Genomic DNA, 20,869 nt, shown 5'->3' on the forward strand with positions numbered 1-20,869 from the left:
AACTAAGCATTTCTGGCCATAACATATAAAAAAAGTATTATGACATAATCAATGATTAAAAGTAATTATGAATAATGCCTGAAGAACTTCTTTAATATTCTTACACCTCCTTTGTTGGTTGAACGTATCAGTCTAGGGAGAATCTCTTAGGTGTTACACGTACTAGTCAGTATCCTGAAATCTTTTCTGTAAGCTTGCTGTAGACTACTTTGTAAATGTAATTATACTTTAAGAATTGCAGTGATTGCATCATTTGGTTGTAGGTACTTGTTTCTCTTACACATTTTATGTGTGTACCAGTTATAGAAAAGATTATAAAGATTGCACTAATAATGTGCTCTTTGGAAAGCTTGATAGTAAGCAGTAGGAACACTCAAGTAGTTCTGAGGGGTTCATCTAAGTTAAGGAAAATGCAGCACAGAGTCTAGTTGCTGGCTTTTATATACTAACAACAAAATGGGTTTCATGGGATCAGCAAAGGGAGACATTGTGGGGTGGGGGGAAAGCTTAAATTTCCTCAAATGTAAACAAGGGCTTTCATTTTATGTAGTAACTTTGTCAGGATCCCATGAACATTGCTTTTCTTGATTTTTCATTTAGCATGGACAAAAGGGACATCTCTAGCCTGTTCAGTAACATAGGTAGAATTGTACTTTAACAAATCTATTAAGATATTTAGTACTGTTATAAGGCTATTTCTATAATTGAGCTGAAAGCTCCTGCGAACATTACATTGCTATATGCATACAGTAATATGATAATATTAAAATAGGAACATTTGCAAGACCACTTAATCAGCAGTTTAATAAAAATCATGCTTTTGGTACAGTGTTCAGGTACCATAACTGTATTGGAATATTTGTACAATGTTAAATATTTTTAATAAAATCTAACATGCTCAAAATGTTGTGTTGGTGATTTTGGGTGGGGCGTGATGGTTTCAATTGTGCAAAACAGATTCAGTAGTTCTGTAACTGAGACTTTTGTGGTCAAATGGAGTTCCTGTCTTCAAATTCAGTACTAGGTATTGAGTACTGGTTTGAAGGAAGGCAGTGAAGGAGTGGGAAGGAGTAAAAATAAAAGGGCTGAACTTGAGGGGGCCTCTTAAAGTGTCAGGAAGTAGCTTTACTGGGGATTAGCCCTGGGCCTACAACTGTAAGATGAGAATGTTGGCTTTTGGCATAAAAGGTTGCCAGTCAAGTTTTTCTGATGAAATTGTGGCATATCCATTTGGGAAAGATCCTAGAAAACATACAGAGGTGGGAAAAGGGAAAACACTTAAACAGTGCTTTCAGTAGCCATCTTACTCATAACCCTGGTGTTCTTGACCCCTTGACATAACATGCCAGCAATGACGACATGACGAGGGAATATTTGAGGACGGTTTTGTTGGAGAATTTAGATGCATCATTGGGAAAAGTCTCCAGTATACAAGAAGTACCGTATTGAGGATGATTTCTTAAAATGTTATAAGGGTTTCTGTTTTCATACTGATCCCATTCTCTTGAGGAGAGCCCTAATACAATCCTTATTCTTTGTGAGTTCTCCCTTGAGGCTGTACTTAGTTCTTTATCAAAGAGGTAGAAGTTCTGCAACTCAGTGGAAATTTACTTGAAGAAATGTGCTCATTTTTCTGCAGACTGTACCATTAATAGCAAAAAAGACCTAGGAGAAATGTGATAGGGACCTAATGATTTATAAACAAATTAATAAACTCTTCAGAAAGAATAGCAATATATTCTGTCTCTTTTGAATGAAGACTGTTAAATAAATGTGAGCTCATAGGGAGGAAAAAGTGATTACCCTACTGTTTTTCCCCCTTCTGTTTTAAGATAAGAGAGTATACAAAATACTTCTAGGTTAGCATTTTCCAGAAAGATTTTATTTGTTGTTTTCGTTTTGTCCGAAATCAACAGATCATTCACAGAGACAGGAAGGAATATTCTAACAGAAAAAAAATATCTAAATATGGTCCCCTTTAGTTATTGACAGAGCTGGAGATGGGGACAGCTTACCTGATGTATGGTGTGTTTTTTCCAAAAATAAGAGCAAGTTGCATTTGACGATCATTTTAAGCTTAGTATTTTATATTTTAAGCTATTGGCGTCTTTTGGCTCTACCTGAAGCCCTGAATTTCTTAGTTTATTTTTAGAAATAGATTTTAGTAGGTATTGTCAGTGGTGTGTATTATATTCACATAGGGGAATATTTTCTGCCTATAGCTATGAAAAATAATCACATTTCTGTTAACTGAAACTTGAAATTTGTGACTGAACTCATGATCCATGTATAGGCATTTCCTCAAAAACTAACAAGAAAAAAAAAAACTAATAAGCATAGTGTTTTGTTCAACTATTTATTTAAAATTCCCAGAGGGTGTGATTTTTAGGCCCAGCTATCCATTTATTAAGAGAGCAGGAGGTTAAATAAGTCATAAAATTGTGCAACTCATGTCATGCCTTTAAAATAACATGAGGTTAGATCACTTTAAAATTATCTTCCACAGGGGTAAAGGGTGAGGATCAGTATTGTCAAGGACAGTAACACTGGGAATGGGGGGAAGAACTCACCCGCAGTTTTCAAATATGTAAGAGGGAAAATATTTCCTTTAATATGAAAATACTGCATTATTGAAATCTCATACTGTATCAAGCACTTTTTAATAGAATTTGGAGACAAAGATGTGCCTATACTTTTTCAGTACTTGAGCCAGTAATCCTTTAAAACTGCACATTTCAGTTGTCCAGGATTTTAAGTAGCTCAAAAGCAGTTCATATGTTTTTTAAAAGCCACTACTATTTTTTTATCAGCTAAATCACTCTTTTTGAAATTTTTGTATTGAAACATTGATCAATCAAAATATTATCAAAACAAATTGTTTTCATTTGAACCTATTGCTTATAAAAAGGGGTTTTATTTATTTTGCTGAACGAATTCAGGTTTGGTCAAAGCAACTTGTGTATACTTCAGCAAGTTATGATATACTAATACTAAATTGTGTATACTTCAGCAAGTTATGATACACTAATACTAAATATTACATATACATATACTAATATGATATACTAAATACTTTTGGTTAGATGATACATGTTTAAGCATTGGCTGGTCATATTGAAACATTCCATGCTTCCTGTTATGGAGCAGAACCTTACCTGATTAGTCCTATTTATGTAGAATTTGATGTGGAAAAATTTAATCTGTCTAAATAAAACCAATAATTAATATTGTTATTAAAACTTTTAAAATAATGAGTAATATTAGTTTGTTAGTTGTAATGTTGTTTCTGTTTGACGTTCCAAAATGTGAAAAAAAAAAAGTAAATGAGACCATTTGTTGTGTTTGTAAAAATAATTTTGAAAGAACTTCTGATGATTTTAATTTTCTAGTTAAAAACTGTTTAGGTCACAATTTATCATTCAACATTATTTCTCAAACTTCAGTGTGGATGGAAATCAATAAATTGATTTTATGTATTCATGGAAGAGGCAGAGACACAGGCAGAGGGAGATACAGGCTCCCTTCGGGGAGCCTGATATGGGACTCCATCCCAGGACTCCAGGATCACGCCCTGAGCCCGAAGGCAGACGCTCAACCCAGGTGCCCCAGGGATTTATTTTTTAATCCAGATTATAATTCAGTAGATTTGAGATGGGGCAAGAATTTGCAGTTCTAACAGGCTTTTAGGTGATGCCAGTGTCCTGACTACACTTTGAGTAATAGATTATTTCACACTCCCTGCAGGATTCAGAGTAGACCTTAATATAAGAGGTATCAGCAATAGATGTTTGCAGGATCTGGTTGGTCTAGTTGGATCTAGTTGGGAGATAAAAACTTTGGCAAAGGCCACCACAAATATGAATAGTGTTAAGGATCCAGAGGAGTTTAGGAGCATCGTCCTCAAGAAAATGAAGTGAGTGTAGAAAAACAGGCTTTAATAAAGCTTTAGGGAGTTGGTGGAAAATAGCTCTAGGAAGGAAAAACCAAAAATTAGGTTGCCGAGCAAATGGCATGGCATGTTTATTTAGGAACTAGATCAGAAAGCAGGTTACAAGAGTCATGGAAGATAAAATAACTTCTGAAAGCTTAGAAGGGAAAGTTGATAGATTACTAAAAAATACTCAGGTGGTTTTATTTTTCCTGAAATCTCGAATTCTGAGAGAAAAAATATGGTTAACATTCAGTAATTAGATCAAAGTAATCTGGTGGTGGATGGTGAAAAGCTAAAGCAGATTAAGCAAGAAAATAATTAAAGGTGACTTTAAAAACAATTTATATGGATGAAGATCGACAGATGGGAAATGCTCGTGGAGAACAGAAATGGCAGATGTATCCATTTTTTATATAGAAGGGCTAGAAGGTAGATAGTCTCTATGTAGCAAAATACCTGATTTTCAACTCTAAAACTTGGTTTTGAGAAATAAAAATAGATAAGGTATAGAAAACAAACAATCTGCTGTTTCCTTTCCTTAGCTAAGCTTTTTTTCATGGTAGGTTATTAATACCGTAGTGTATGACATACCAGGCACTGTGCTAAAGAATTGCCTTACGTTGTGTGTTATGTAATCAACAGCCCTTATTTATTTTTTTTTTCAACAGCCCTTTAAGGTAGGTGGTATTGTCCCTACTTGACACATGAGGAAGTCAGAGATTGAGATTATTTAATTTGTTATATGGGGCTAGTGGTTCATCTGTCTTACGAAGCGGCAAAGCCAGGATTCAAAACCTTTTCTTCCTGACTAAGTGTACACTCTTAACTATTGGGTTAAAAACAGGCCTAATAATGTGAAGTCAGAATTCAGTGTTAAATTTTATGTTTACTTTAAAATTTTTACTTTTCAAAAAAATTTGTTAAAAGCCCTTTAAGCCTAAAATAAGGCCAACCTCGTTTGAATTTAAGATGATTTAAAATAATTTGTCCTAAATTAAAGTGGATTGTTAAAGTGTGTTTTTATGTATGTGTTACGTTGGTAGTTCAGTTATCATTTGCTTTTTCATCCATCATCTATAAAAATTTAGGCTGAAATGTCATTGAACTTTGCTGAGAAAAGCTAGTTTTCACTTAGGCAATATAATACTTGTTTTAGAAAGAGGTGCCACTGTCCAAATTAAAATTTTTAAATTTCACCTTAACATATTTTATTCACAAAATCCAAATTTATTTTTATTCTTTTAATTTTTATTTATTTACGATAGTCACACACACACACACACACAGAGAGAGAGAGGCAGAGACATAGGCAGAGGGAGAAGCAGGCTCCATGCACCGGGAGCCTGACGTGGGATTCGATCCCGGGTCTCCAGGATCGCGCCCTGAGCCAAAGGCAGGCGCCAAACCGCTGCGCCACCCAGGGATCCCTACTTTTATTCTTGAGTTCTATCTGTACTAGTATTTCTTTTTTTCTTTCCTTTCTTTCAAGTAGGCTCCACACCCAAGGTAGAGCTTGAACTCAGGACCTGAGATCAAGAGTCACGTGCTCTAATGACCGAGCCAACCAGATGCCCCCATATCTGTACTAGCATTTAAGCATTTTTAAAGTATTGGCATATTAAGTCATTTCCATCATCTAATTGATTTCAGCCCTTCTCCATTTTTCAAGGACTTGGTGAAAGAGTTTGTTAACTTGACTTACCTGACCTGTGTGTGAGCCTGCATGCACAAGAATACAAAAATACTCATAAAAGTAACCAGTATGGTTACTTTTTATGGTGGTGTGAAGAACCTACTTTACTTATGCCTTTTTTTTTTTTTTTTTTTTTTTTAAAGATTTTACTTATTTGAGAGAGCACGAGCAGGATGAGGGACAGAGGGAGAAGCAGACTCCTCACTGAGCAGACAGCTCAATGTGGGGCTCTATTCAGTGCTCCATCCCTGGACTTCAGGATATTGACTGGAGCCAAAGGCAAATGCTTAACCAACTCAGCCACCCAGGTGTCCTAACTTAAGCACTTTTTTTTTTTTTTTTTTAACTTAAGCACTCTTAAAGAAAACGTTTACTCCCCTGATATGGAAAGAAAGGTGGCCTTAGAACATTTTTCTAGATAAATTAATAATGGTTTTCGATTATTCCAGGTATTTTCTTTTCTGTTGTTCTATTTCATGAAAATTTGAACCATATAGGAAATGTATGTCAGTAGGTACTGGTAGTTTGGTTAAAAGCCTGTTAATTCTTAACTGTTAATATCTTGCTTGTAGACTTCTGCTTAAAGTAATGGGTATTTCGGGTTAGAATTAGGGATTCTCTTCATCAGTCCTGAATTTAAGGACGGTCACCATGACAGTAATGTGACACTATATATTAGGGAGGAGCCTAAGGCTTATTTACCGTGCCTGACTTCTCAAGTCATTTCTTTGAGTTTATAACTGATCAATGTCTGCCAAAGGGAGATTATTAATAATGTGAAATAGTATGTTAATAATCTGGCCAATGTCCACTGCTTTCTAAAAGATAACATTTATGTATTTTAGTGTTGCTTTTATTTTAATCTGAACAGTATGTTAAAGCAACAATAAGTTCTTAAAATTTATCCAAAGATTTTTGTCTAGGGCAGAATATATTTAAGTGTCTATAGATGGATATAGTAGCCTGAAGAAAGAAGTTTGAGAACTAGTCTACCAGCTGAACACAACGTAAATTCTCAGTATATAATTTTTGTGATCTTATTTAATCAATAAACATTTGAAAAAATGTCTAATATAAGGTAGCAAACCCAAATTAAGGTGGGTTCTGGTGTTGAAAATTCTTAACTTTAATCTTATTTTATTAATGTAATATGTTTTTTAACCTTAAAAAGAAGATTGCAAAAATATGTACAACAGTTGCTAGTTTATTTCTCCGTAGTGTAAACTCTCAATTATAGTAGGAACTAACAAAAATTCCCATTCTGGATTTTGCCCTTGAAAGGTATTATAAAAGTAATTAACTTGGGTTTTTTTTTCCACCGGAAATACAGTAACATCTCCATCAAGTTGTTAATGCTTAAGAAGGGATATTAAATGGATTGATTTTGTACATCCTTGACCAGATCTAGATTGTTGGCTAAAAGTCAGATATTTATTAAAAAGATTAAGTTTAGTTTATACCTAACATTGATAGTTGATTCCTGTGTGATCTTCTCATTTCACAACCATTGAGTGTTTTTGTGCTAGGAGTTAGGAATATAATATAGTAATCCATGATTATTATCCTCAAAGAATTCAGTTTAGATTCCTGGAGCCAATAATCTATAAATAATAGTGACAGTCATCAAACCAAATCTTCTAGAAACACCATTGGAAATTTAAAAGCTATTTTGTGTTCCTATTTCAGGTCATAATTTGAATACATGAATAATGCGTATGATTTCAGTTACTCTTGGAAAGCAGAAAAATTTGTAAATTGTGTCATGATTTTTTTTGTTTAGCTAATTAAAAATAAGTTTAGTGTCGACAATATGATCAAAGTAACTTGATTTTTAAGAATTTTAACCTATACAGCTCAATTTTTTAAAAAAGATTTATTTATTTATTCATTCATTCATTCATTCATTCGTGATCGACCTAGAGACAGAGAGAGAGAAAGAGAGGCAGAGACACAGGCAGAGGGAGAAGCAGGCTCCATGCCGGGAACCCAACACGGGACTCGATCCCGGGACTCCAGGATCGCGCCCTGGGCCAAAGGCAGGCGCTAAACCGCTGAGCCACCAGGGATCCCCTACAGCTCAATTTTTAATTAAAATATAAAAATAGAAAGGTGAGGTGGCTGTCTGAATGTGAAAGAACAAATGTGAAGGTAGATTTCTTTATATTTTTATTTTTCCATTGCTGAAAACTTTAAGCCTTTAAATGAGAAATGTCTGCTCATAGTTGAACTAATAAAATTCTTGAAATATCTCTTCCCTCCCTGAAAATAAACAGACAATACTGCTTCATGCAAATGGGATAGATTTACTAAAAATAACTTTTCTCCATTCCCTATAACTCATAAGGTTCCTTATGAGGGCAGGCTGTTTTCATACTTCCTTATGTCTTTTGAAATTGGTTAATCTAGTGTCTGATAATACATTTTTTTTGTCACAGGATTTTTTTTTTTTTTTTAAGATTTTATTTGTCACAGGATTTTAATGCACTTGACAGGAGTGACTGCTGAGGTGCTTGAGAAAGAAAGAGATGATGGCTTCTTTTCAAAAAAAAAGACTCCGGACTACATGTCTCATAAAACTATATGGTTTAACTCACCGGCTTACCAACCTTTACAGCATGCAGCCTCTTATTTTTCACTCATGAACATTTTCTTTTCTAAAAAGTTCTCTAAGGCCTATAACTGCCAGCTGAAACTTCAGTCAGCAAGAGAGAACTGAAGTTAACATGTTGGCCTGGTTATAATCTTAGTCAAAAATAAACTTGACGGAAGAGCTAATACTGAGTATCTCCAATGGGCTGTCCTTGTTTTAAGTTATTTGAAATTAAAGTATAAATAAGTGTGGGAATGGAGGTGCCGAGATACTTTGGTCTAAGACCTAACCAGAAGTAGCCGATCTGGTACTGGACCTAGGTCAGGCTGATGGTAGAGCTTTTAGCCACAGCCTATACTACCTTCTGGATTTTACCTGCTCTTTGCTGTCTTACTAGGTAAATATCATTAGGTGTCTTTGAAATACAGACTAAATGGGATACTGTTAACTAGTTGGCTAAACTGGTAGTTCCCCCAGCTCAGAACTGTGTAGATGGGGCCAAAAACTAGTTTTAGGAATAAGAACACAAGAACTATTTTGTATTATGATAGTAAAACTACTGATAGCCACTGAGTAGCTGTGAAACTTCCCTTTGGAAATACGTGCTAACAGCATAGCCTCCATTAATCAAACAATGCTTCTAAAACTTGTGTATGTTTTTTCAAACTACTCTTTTGTACTTGTGACACAACCCGCAAACATCTAGTGATTTGAGATTTCCTTTTACCGGTTTTAAAACATCTCCTAGTAGAGTGTTTCAGGATTTGTCTTAAATTACTTTTAATAAAATGGAGCCAGGCTTGTTGGTATTTTTATCTGCAATCATTATGATTTTACATGGAATTCAATTTTATTGTCTTAACTTTCTTTCCAGATTGGAGTTCTTACTCTTTGAAGGTAAAAGCCACTTTATTTTTGTAAACACTTCTTAGTTGCCCTGTTTTGTACCTTCCCTGGCTTTCTTTTATGTCTTGGAAGTGGCTACCTGAAGGTCATGAGGTATGCTGGGTGCATACATAACCATGGCTTTGTGTAGTGTTGATTATCCCTCTCCCTTTTTTTTTTTTTTAACACCTTTCTGATTACTTGCAGTTCTCTTTCCATTTGTGTGTGTGTGTGTGCGTGCATTTTAGAAGTGGGGCATTACTGTTTCCATTTCACTTCATAGCTCACATGATTGGCCTAGGCTAGGGTTATAGATAAAGCTAGAGCCGAACCAGAACTTACGTCCTGATAATTTTCCTCTCACTTTGATTCCTGGAGAAAGAAGCATGTGAGTATGCTTAAGCAAAGTTCAGTGGCATCCTGATTGCCTGTTAACTTTGGAAAAATGTGTTCTCTACTAGTAACAGCCTATGTATGTGTGTGTGTGTAATACATATGTACACTCACATGGCTGGTGGATAAACAATTCAGCAGTATCAGAACTGGGATTTACTTAATGACTTGGAAAGTATTTGTCACAGTCAGGCTGGCTCTAGTTAAACTTAGCACCAAGACCCAACTTCTGTTCCAGATAGATAGCTGAAGAACTAAAGTGCTTGTGATTGCTTTGGGGCTCCATCCAGGTATGTTCTGCCCAGAAGATTCGTAATCACAGATCATTTTCATTGCTTTTTAGTCCAAACCAGTGTGCTGATGGCAGCAGTGACCTTTATGTCATTTTAGTTGCCTTTTTTTCCTTACCATCACCGCTCTTGATCTTATTGTTTTTGAGGCAGACCTCAAACCTTCTCTGGCTTTTGCTGGCTTGGTTTGATCCACACTTGTGTAAATTTCCTTGTCTCCTTGTAATGTCCCCTTGCTGTGTCTTTTGTCCCTCTTTAGGAACTTCAACCACTGTTAGGACTACAGGATTTTATATCTCTGACCCCAGTCTTTCACTGTCATGTGTACCTCCAGATCACAAGAAACTTGATAATATTGAAAAATAGTTGCCAGTTTGTGTTCATTTAATAGCCGCTTAGTAAGTACATATGTTCCTGCCCTGTATTGGCATGGGGGATATAAGATAGACATCCAGCATAGGGAACAAAGCCTTAGAGTTAATGTCTTTGGACAGCACCTCTTGATCTTACAAGTTAGAATCTTAATGGTTCTTCTATTAGATTTTCTGTTAATCAAGTCATGCTTATTCTTCCATGATGTTTTTTCTTTAATTTCTCTACTCATTAATCTATCTACTCTAGGGTGGCAGTTCTTAATCTTCTAAGAGGATGACTTGGAACCAATGTGGGAAAAGATACCAGACCAGTCATAACAACTAAGAGTTGTACTGTAATATTTCAGTTAACTGGAATACTTCTATTAAAAGGTTCTAGGAATTCAGCAATACTTCATAAATGAATTGTATTTTACTAATTACAACAGCCTTTACGTTCAGATCTAGATCGTAATTTTGGAGGGCCACTTTTATGTTAGATAATATTCTGGGTACTAAAAATAGAGCAGTGGGTATAAGAGAGTCTTCTCCCCTTTTGGAGCAAATGTTCTATTAAGGGAAGAAATACACATTTAGTCTGCTTGACCAACCCCCAGGTCCAAGACTTAACGGTAAGGAGGCATTGCTCTGTGATTTACAAGTCAGTTCCTTAGATTGTTTCACCCCTTATTAATTGTCCTCAATCTCTCCTATTACTCTCTTTGTCCTGTGCAATTGCCATAATTAATCACACAAACACCAACAATCCCATTAGGCCATGGGAACAAATCTAAATTCTTGAAATTTGAGGCCTTTCATACACTTGTCTTCCATTTCGGACCTTTTATTCCTTTCCTAATCTGTGATTCTACATAAACCTTTACTGTTAGCTTGAGGAAGGTTATACTGCCTTTGTCCACCTCACTTTTAATAAATTAATTAATTAATTAAATTATTTTGGATTATTCCATTTTCTCTTAGGAGACTTGGAATACATGGTGGAGCTATCAAAATTGGCACATACTAAATGATTTCTAGACTCCAACCACAACTCCAAGGAGCATTTAGAATTACTTAAATGGCAGTTTAACAAGATTGTATTGAACCTTGTTACCTAGGTACTGTGGGTAACGATATATAAGTAGAAAATGCAGAGGAGTCCGATTTAATCATTTGGGTAGGAGAGTTTGCTGTCAGGTTTTGAGGTGAACCTAGTGACTCAAAGGGTTTCCTTGCTCTTGTAAAGGACATGTAAACCAGACAGTAGAAAAACATCCTAGTTGGCCACTCCTGGCCTAAAAATTGCACAGGTGAGTACATAGATTTTCATATGTTTTTGTGTTTTCTGAAAGGTACTGTGATGTTACTGCAGTAGTATCATACTACAGGTGAAATTGTTTGAAGAGATTTTTACTCTAGCCATGGTGATAAACTACTTTAGATGAAGTCAGTTAGACTTGCCGGTGTATGACATCTGTGTTCAGCTGTCTCTTCCTGGGGGAAGCGCAAAAGAAAACCTCGATATTTTGACCTTTGACTTGATACCTAATCTAATACCCCTTACATTAGTATTAGTAACTCCTGAGTTACATAACTAATATCAGTAGTATCCCTATTTTATCGGTGGGAAAACAGGCTTAGCCAGGGTTGTGCAGCTAGTTTGTGATAAAGCAAGAAGTAGAATTAGACTTCCTTTCATTTTCATCTTTCTCTACAAATTTGTATTTTGCTTTTTAGAGCTAGAGACAATCTTATGTTAGATTTATTGTGGGGGAGTTTTAAATGACAAGTTTAAAAGAACAAAAGGTTTATTCTAGCATATAAGGTTTAAATTTGTAGAAACTAATTTGCTATTGTGTGCATCTTTTGCCCTGCACTCAACACCATAAAAGATTTCCTTTTCCACGTTTTGTGATTCATGTTTGCTTCTGCACATATACAGAAACTTCAGAGGAAAGAAGTTAACTTTGTACTTGCAGATATAGCCTGGTCACTTTGATTATCCCTAGAGCAATCTTGAACATTCTGTTCATTCATTTACATGCAGACACACTGCATATGGAAGGGCACAGTGCCTACCATCTCCTGATACCAATATCAGTAATTGGTGCCAGGCAAGAAGAGGAGTGACACCTTCTATGTAGGTCTGCTGCTTCTGTGTAAAGACAGCATTTTAAAGAATTTACCTAAAAAGCAGTCCTGAAAGTTAGGTATCCTTAAATACCTTCTTAAAATCTGGACTCAAATTCCAGCCAGTCAGGGAGATTCCTGCTTTTGGTCTTGCAAAATTAAAAATAATAGCCAATTAAAAAAAACAAACAACAGATGACTGTATGCTTTGTGCTTAGTGCTAACAGCATTTTTAAGTGCCCACTGCATGTCAGGTACTTGTGCCAAGCATTTTAGGGCAGTCTTCTGTAATATTACAACTTCACAGATGAGGACACCAAGATGCAGAACGTTTTGTAGTAGAACCATGATTCAGATACCCAGTAATGGGTTGTTAAAACTGCAGTGTGGTAATATTGTAGAGAGTCCCTGTTTCACTTTGTTTCTGTTTTAAGTTTGGTGTTTCTCTCTCCATCTCAGCTTCCCTCTACCCCATGGTCTGTATTGGATTTTCTCTAAGAGATTTTTGTTTGTTTTGTTTTGCTTTTATACTTTTTCAAAGGATTTTAGCATCTTCAGAAGTGGAAAACTAGGAATTTACTCTTAAGTTTAAAGATTTTATAAAAGACTTAATTATATTTAATTAACTTGTGTCTTAAATTTTTTCATTTTGAATTACGTTATTTAGCGGGAGGGCTATTGAAGTGTTTCTCTGCCCATGCATGATATATTTTAGATTTCCCACATTTTTTCCTGGATATTTATCAGGCGATGGTGTAGAGGTTTGGTAAGTAATACAGTTTGATTTTTTATGTCTCAAGGATTCTCATTTAGTCACATAATTGAGTTTCCTTTATTCGGCCTTTTTCCCCCTGGTGATTCTATTTGTAGTATTAACTGAAAATCCTTGTGCTAATGCTAATTTTGGTCTTTTTTTTCACTAGCATGTATTGGAGCACTCAGACTTGGAGAAGGACATAGGTAAAAAGTATAATATGGAACATTTTCTAAAAATTAGGGTTATGAAATCTTCAGTTGCATACTTGGCATATTCAACATTAAAATTATTTATAAAACAATTTAAATGGTTTAGCTTTTGCCAGAATGATTATGGGTATTTTGATTCTCTTTTATAAACATAGCATCAATTTTCTTAATCCTTAAGGTCAATAAAGGCGATCTCATGTTAGAAATCGTTTAACAACTTTGAAGTATTTCACCTTTGTGTGAAATTTTATACAGGATTTCAATTACTTAAAAAATGAATAGCACACAGTAAAACACATTTTAGATTTATCAGAATCAGGCCTTACTGCTGCTTTGTCCCAAATACTTCCTTACACCCCCAGAACCTTCATTGGGTTTTTAAGTTAATTTGATGACACCAAAAATGTTAACACATTAATTTTCATCAAGTGTTCTTTGAAAGCTAGATACCTGCAGGTTTTTTTACTTGAAGTTACCTGAAGTTTGGTTATACTCCATTTATTTGTAGTAGAACTCTGTAGTGAATGATTAGAAGGACTAGGTTCTTCTGCAAAGTCAGAAAGAACATGAGTTTCTGCATGTGCATAATACATACTATCTCTTTTCCTACTTTGTCTTGATAATCAAGTCTTTTAGGAACAAGGCTGATGGCAATCTAGAAAAATTTGGAACAAAACTGTAAAAAAAAAAAAACGTGGTGTTCTGCATCTCATTTATAGTAACCTATAAAGAAGGTCAGATTGAGAAATTCACCCATTAGTCCATTGAAGAATTTAATTTAAAACAAAACAAAAACTAGTAGAAAGGAATCAAAGATTGTTAAGGCATCTTTGAAAGTATTTTGTCATCAGTTGGGAATCCATCTGGTATATAAACATTTTGTATGTTCAGTGGATTTTTAGGAATTAACCGATTTCATAAAGCAGGGAGAAAACTGTTAATTCAAGTGTGTCTATTGACATTTGGAAATACTGTGTCCATTTATTTCTAAAAATGACATTCCAATTTATGTAACAGTTGCTGGCAAAATTCATTTGAATCTAGATTTTCTAACTTCTTTGCTTTAGCACTGTTTTTTAATTGGTAAAAAAATTGGTAATTTCCAATTAATTCAATTTAATTGGAAAACGGCTTGAAAAATGGAGCTGTGTGTTGGTATGGTAGTGTTTTCATGAGAGAGTGCAGTAACTGACTTGCCAAGGATTAAAAGATAGTCATACATTTAAGATTTCTTTTCCTTTGAAGTTTGGGCTAGAAATTTATAGCCTTTGGCTCATGAAATAGCAGCTTCTGTACTGCTATTTCATAAAGATGTAGGAGTACTTTTGTACTCCTACATCTTTACCTAAGGGAAAGCCTTACTTTCACTCAAAAATAGCCTCCATTCACCTTGTCCTTTATAATCTGCCCAGTGACCTTGAGTTCTGAGGTTCCCTCTTAGAACCAAAGGCAAGAAATAAGGGAAGAGAGTGCTAATCCCATAAACTTTGCAGCCTCTGAATTTAACCCTTTGGGTGATGTACATGAAAAGTAATGTTTTTTACTATAGATCTGCCTCTAGTTTCAACACTGATTTTTTTTTCCCTGAAATTTCCAAGAGCTTAGCTTAAGGTCTTTCGAAGAAAATGGAGGCGAAAAGCCCTTAAATGTTAGGAGAAGAGAATTATGCAAGGAAAATATTTTTCTAAAAAAAAAAATAATAAAGAGTTTAGAGGGAATGGAGTGAGGTTAGCATTAGGTAGGTAGGAAATGATACAAATAAATATTAAATAATCTATAGTCTGGTTTTGTTTTCTATATGGTTTACTTAACAACTAACATGAAATGAGTGTTTCATTCCCTAAGCATGCAGTTGGGGAAGAATGGGAAGCCAGCCTGGAGGCACAAATTTGCAGCAGATAATCTGAATCCAGGTAGCAAAAATGCTTCTAATGCATTCAGTTCAAAAGCAACAGCCTCTTCAAAAGAGAAAACCTATAAATAATCACGAGTCTGATCACCTTCACCATCATCTAACAGATTGGATAAGACTTCATGAAGGGTATTCTTTTTTTTTTTTTTTTTTTAAGATTTTATTTATTCATGAGAGGCACAGAGAGACAGAGATAGAGGGAGAAGCAGGCCCCATGCAGGGAGCCCTATGTGGGACTCAATCCTGGAAGTCCAGGATTATGCCCTGGGCGGAAGGCAAGTGCTAAACCCCTGAGCCACCCAGGTGTCTAATGAAGGGTATTCTTGATGGCTTTTAGACTGTAGGAAAATATGTATGGAAAAAGAAGTTACACTCGAGATTTCTTTATTTCTGGCTTCTTATTCTCCTAATATAGTGAACACTTCACAACTAAAATAATCTTAACACTTCAACATAATCTTATAAAATGCATATTCATGAGCTGAGGCTGCAGTGACCTCCCATTTTGTGGGCACAGTTTACACGTAACAGTTCGTTAAATTCTTATGTCCAGAGCATCCCCAAACTGGGGAGATTGTCTCTCTTAGACTTGGTGGCTGTTTGCCTCAGTGTCAACAAAACCTAGCCTACAGATTCTTCCCTTTGGTCTTGAGCCTGATTGAGAAGTCGAGAAATAAGTGGAAGTGTTGGGACAAAACCAGCAGCTATACTCAAAATACGAATAAGTCAAGTATTTTGTTCTGTTTTGTGTCGTTTGAAAGACGAGTTATTGAGCCCACCTCAGTTAGGGACACTGAATATTGGGTTTAAATAAATAATGTTACTCATCTTATATATATATTTTTCTTTTCTTTTTTTTTTTTTTTTTAATTTTTAATTTTTATTTATTTATTTATGATAGTCACAGAGAGAGAGAGGCAGAGACACAGGCAGAGGGAGAAGCAGGCTCCATGCACTGGGAGCCCGACGTGGGATTCGATCCTGGGTCTCCAGGATCACGCCCCGGGCCAAAGGCAGGCGCTAAACCTCTGCGCCACCCAGGGATCCCTTTTTTTTTTTTTTTTTAATGATAGTCACAGAGAGAGAAAGAGAGGCAGAGATACAGGCAGAGGAAGAAGCAGGCTCCATGCACCGGAAGCCCGATGTGGGATTCGATCCCGGGTCTCCAGGATCGCGCTCTGGGCCAAAGGCAGGCGCCAAACCGCTGCGCCACCCAGGGATCCCTCTCATCTTATATTTTGAAGTTAATATTTGAAGAACCATGCAGACACTTAGAAAGATGGAACTAGATTTGTTGCAGGCCAGAGAAATAAAGCTGTGAGATTATATGCACCTTTTTTATGTGGGCTAGCTGATAACCTTGGAATTTACTTCCAATGAATGATGAAAATACCTGTGAAAACTTATGAGAGGACTTAATACATTTTCTCATGTCCAGTGATCAACTTCATATAAACCAGGCATGAAGAGAAACAAATTAATTCTGCAGATCACAAAGTTCGTTCTGTAAAATGAGTATGATGGAACAGGTATAATAACATTTCTTAGAATCTTCCTTCCTAACCCCCCTGCCACTTACCTTTTGAGTCTATAGGGACAGTCGAGAGGTCAGTCAGGCTCTGATTAAGCATATTAAGTTACATTACAAGATTTTAAATACAGAACTGTTTAGTAGGATAGGACTTAGAACTGACCTAGAATGTAAGATAAAATACAAACCTTGGAATTTGAGAACTCTTTGCTACTACACCAATAACAAAATACTAGAAACCAGATTAAGGGCAGAGGTCTGGTTTAACTGCCATCTCTTGGTTTAGCAGATCGAGTCTGGGATGTGTCTTACCCCTCAGCAGTATTTTATTTTGCCTTATTTGCAGATAGAAGTTTAATACTGGTGTTTTGCCAGTTGTTGGTTAGCTTTGAACAGCGTCTTGCTTCAGAAACCTAACATGCACATTTTGTCTTCTTTGAATGTTTTTTAACTGCAAACAGAAGTGTTAAGCTCAACATTCACATAGCTTGTTCTCAAATTATTTTACTTAATTTCTCTGGTTATTTGAAATGGTGATTTGCCCCCTTCCCTCCTGCCCCTGCCTCTGAAACTGAATTTTGCTTTTTGTTTCTCTCTATAAAGTGAAAACATCCCTCTCATGCTTTGCTACTAAAATCTAACATCAGGAGCAGTTATTGCCACGTCTGATTTTCATCCATGGATTTTTTCCGGGATGGAAAGCTCATTCAAATCTAATGTTTAATAGGGTAGCGTGAACAAATTCACTGGCTTTCCTTTGTGTCTGGCGAACACCTAACCATCTTATATTCCTTATGCTTCTGGAATGCCAGTCCAAAAATAGAAGTTGTGGGCAGGAAAGAGGGCACTTTGATCATAATTTGGTAAACATTTTGAGGTTTGTTGGTTTTGTTTTCCTTAAAAACCTAACTCTTCAGTACCAGGTGTGTTCATTATTCTTTTTTTTAAAATTATTATGTTTATCATTTGTGAATTAGTTATTCTGCCCTAGTCCTAAAGGTAGTTTTATATGCTAACCTTTGTTTTGCCTTTCTAGCTGCTAAGATAGATAATGATTATTGCAAAGTGCACGTTTTTAAATGGTCTCCAGTGCCGACTGCTGAGCCAATGATGGAATGAGTACATTGAGGAAGAATGTGTCATTTGGAATCCAGGACCATTCAGCAAGAATAACTGCCTGATATATGGTCAGAATACTCAAACTCTACGGCATATTGATGGCTTTCTCTCCCATCCCCCTAAAAGCAAGTTTTATTGGCCTGAATTCTCCTAATCTAGCTATTTCTATTTCCATTTCCAAAGTAGTGACCTAGTTCTGTCATTTTGGGGTTGAAGTGTCAGTTTGTGAGTAAAACAAACATATTTAATGATTTACAGGAAGCAAATAAAAAAATTGATTGTAAACTACTTGAAGTGTAGAAAGTTTTGATTTTCAGTTTATGATTCTGCAAAGCATAAAGACATTTCTTGGTTAATTAATTCCACATGAATTATTTAATACTTTTTCCCTCTTATCTAATTAATACTAATTTTCTATAACTAAGAAAGCAATTGAGGAATAAGCCTTTGAATTTAAAGCTTGTACTAATGACAGAGAAAGTTCACCTTTTTTCTGATTTAAGTGGTATATAAATATCAATTTAAAATTTGACAAATTAGAAAATCATTTAGAACAATTTGGCATTATTTTTTATTCCCATTGTTAGAACTGTTTTGCTTTACATTTATACTGCAAAATAAATCAAGGATACAGACTCATACTAAGATGATCACCTTGTATTTGGTCTTCATGGGAATTATGATTGATCGATTGATTATAAGCCCTCTGGCCAATGTGGAGCTTGAACCCATAACCCCGAGACACATGCTCCACTCACTGAGCCAGCCAGGTGCTCCTTCATGGGAGTTATGCGTTTTTTCACTCAACATTTACTAAAGGAACAAACAAAATTTTAGGCTGTAGTAGTGAACTAATTCCCTTTAGCTTGACTGAGCTGAATTTCATTAAGGAATAGAACATTTAATTCACTTCCACATACTTTAAGGTATGACTCATCCCTTTTGAAGTTATGAGACTCAAAACTACACCGGAATCACTTAATTTATGTCCTTCCCTGTTTACTGTGTCTGACCTTCAAGATTTCGTGACTGATGCTGAAATGGAAGCCAACCAGTGCAGAAATTTTGGGGAAAATGAACCTGAAGAATGCAAAGGGAAGTAGGAATTCATTTCTAGCATTCCCAAACCTGCTTTGTCGTGTGAACTCCACTGCAGTCAGAGGAAAAGAACTGAGTTCATGGAAATTACCAGCTAAGCCTTACATCTTCTTTAATGTTTTTAGGAAATATTCTGAAAAGGTAAGTGAGATGTCTCTTTTGAAGAAAGACTTTAATGCGGTATTTTTAAACTAATTGTTCCATATTAGTAAAGATAGTTTCCTTATTCTGAGCTTCAAAATGTCTTGTTCCCGTTTGGTTTGGTTCTCAGTATTGTGGGGGTGAGGCTTGTTCCAGCCAACGTGGAGCTTTTCTTCTGTTTCTCAGCAGTGAAGCTGGAACTTGGGTTGAAATGTACAGAGTGCTGATTTTTGTTGTTTTGTGCTCAAATTCTTTCTTGAATTGTTTTATTGTAGTTTTAATTTTATCCCTTGCTGTATCTATAGAAAACTTGTCAAGTTTTCAGAGTTACTACCAGAACTACATTTACATCATATGCTGTGAAATACTGCCCAATTTTGGGCTTTTATAGGTCTCCATTAACATTCACCTCTATGGGTTTTGTAGATAATTTTCAGATTCCTAGGACTAAATTTGTTTCACATTCATTACACATCAATGATGTGGCATTGTGCCAGACCCTGAATACAAAGATGGACTAGCACACAGTACATGTCTTTTACAAGCTTATTTTTACCGATATGATACAGATGGAATTCTAGTTTAGGAAATAAAAATCTAACAAAATAAAGCTAATTCCATTTCCCCATCAACAGTCCACTCTAGCTTGTGAATCTGGATATGACAGATTGTATTTGAAAGATCCTGTGCATGTGTGCACTTGTGTGTGTGTGAGATTTGCAAAACACTTCATATGTATTAAGTACTCTTCTATACATTTATTTTTTTAGATCCTCAGAGCTATCCTATGAGATGAATGCTATTTAAGGCAGAGAAATAATTAACTTGCCTAAGTTTGTACACCTGTGATCTAGGACCAGTATTTGAACCCAAACAGGCAGATTACAAATCTTGCACTCTTAATTGGGGTGTAATATTTATATGGAGTACCTGGCTGTGAGTACCCACAGAAGATGCCATTTTTTTTATATAATCTCTGTGTCCAACATGGCACTCAAACTCATGACCCTGAGATCAAGAGTCACTCACTCTACCAACTTAGCCAGCCAGATGCCCTAAAACAATCCAAATTGTTAATGAAAAATTTGGAAAGGAAAGTTCAAATAGCCCCCCGCCCCCAAAATATGCACACACACAAAATTGAAAGAGTAGAAACCGAGAAGAGGAGCTTATCTCAGTTATGTTTTATTTGTTTTTCAGTTATGTTTTATATCCAATACCTATTGTCCCTCAGGTTTACCCCTTTTTGGAATGTGTACATTTTCTTTAGCTGCTAAATCATGAGAAAATATGACTGCTGAGACTTTTCCTAGGATTCTTTAAAAAATAGATTAGGCTTCAGTGCAGATATAGAAAAGTGCTCTGAGAACCCCAGGTAGGTAATTTACGCCCTGTTGTATGCACAGTTTATTTGAAGCTTCTGCACCTCTACGCCTTTTGTTTTATACTCCTGTAAATATGATTTGACCTTTAATAAAGTGTTTTCTGAAGTGAGTGTTCTTTTGGTCTCATTTCCTATTTGGCTGTGTATCTCCTTTGGTCACCTGCTGTATGTCGTTGCCACCCTTTTCAAAATGGTGGTTTAAAGTAAGAGCTACTATATACCGCTACTGTTGAGAGAGAGTTATAAAATCTATATGCTAGGGTTTTGCTCTTGGCCCAATGAAAGTGCCACCCAGTACTAAAACATGGCAGATTTATAGAGGAGAAACCAGATATTATAAAATGAATGTGAACAGTGGTTGAATATCTGAAGCGGTTTTGACAGGAAAAACCTATCCTCGTGAAATCAAGGTAATTATTCCATGATTTACTGGAGAAACAAATTTGATCCTAT

The 20,869-nt window shown here is 35.7% G+C and overlaps 1 long non-coding RNA gene across 1 annotated transcript; it reads left to right on the top strand.

The window, feature by feature from the left end:
- Window positions 1-6,342: 6,342 nt before the first annotated feature.
- On the top strand, window positions 6,343-20,522 carry LOC144314721 (uncharacterized). The gene is made up of 2 exons (XR_013380580.1): window positions 6,343-15,272; window positions 17,711-20,522. It is a non-coding gene; the product is annotated as an uncharacterized LOC144314721 (long non-coding RNA).
- Window positions 20,523-20,869: the final 347 nt, after the last annotated feature.

Source organism: Canis aureus, chromosome 5, assembly GCF_053574225.1.
Source record: "Canis aureus isolate CA01 chromosome 5, VMU_Caureus_v.1.0, whole genome shotgun sequence".
Lineage (NCBI taxonomy): Eukaryota > Metazoa > Chordata > Mammalia > Carnivora > Canidae > Canis > Canis aureus.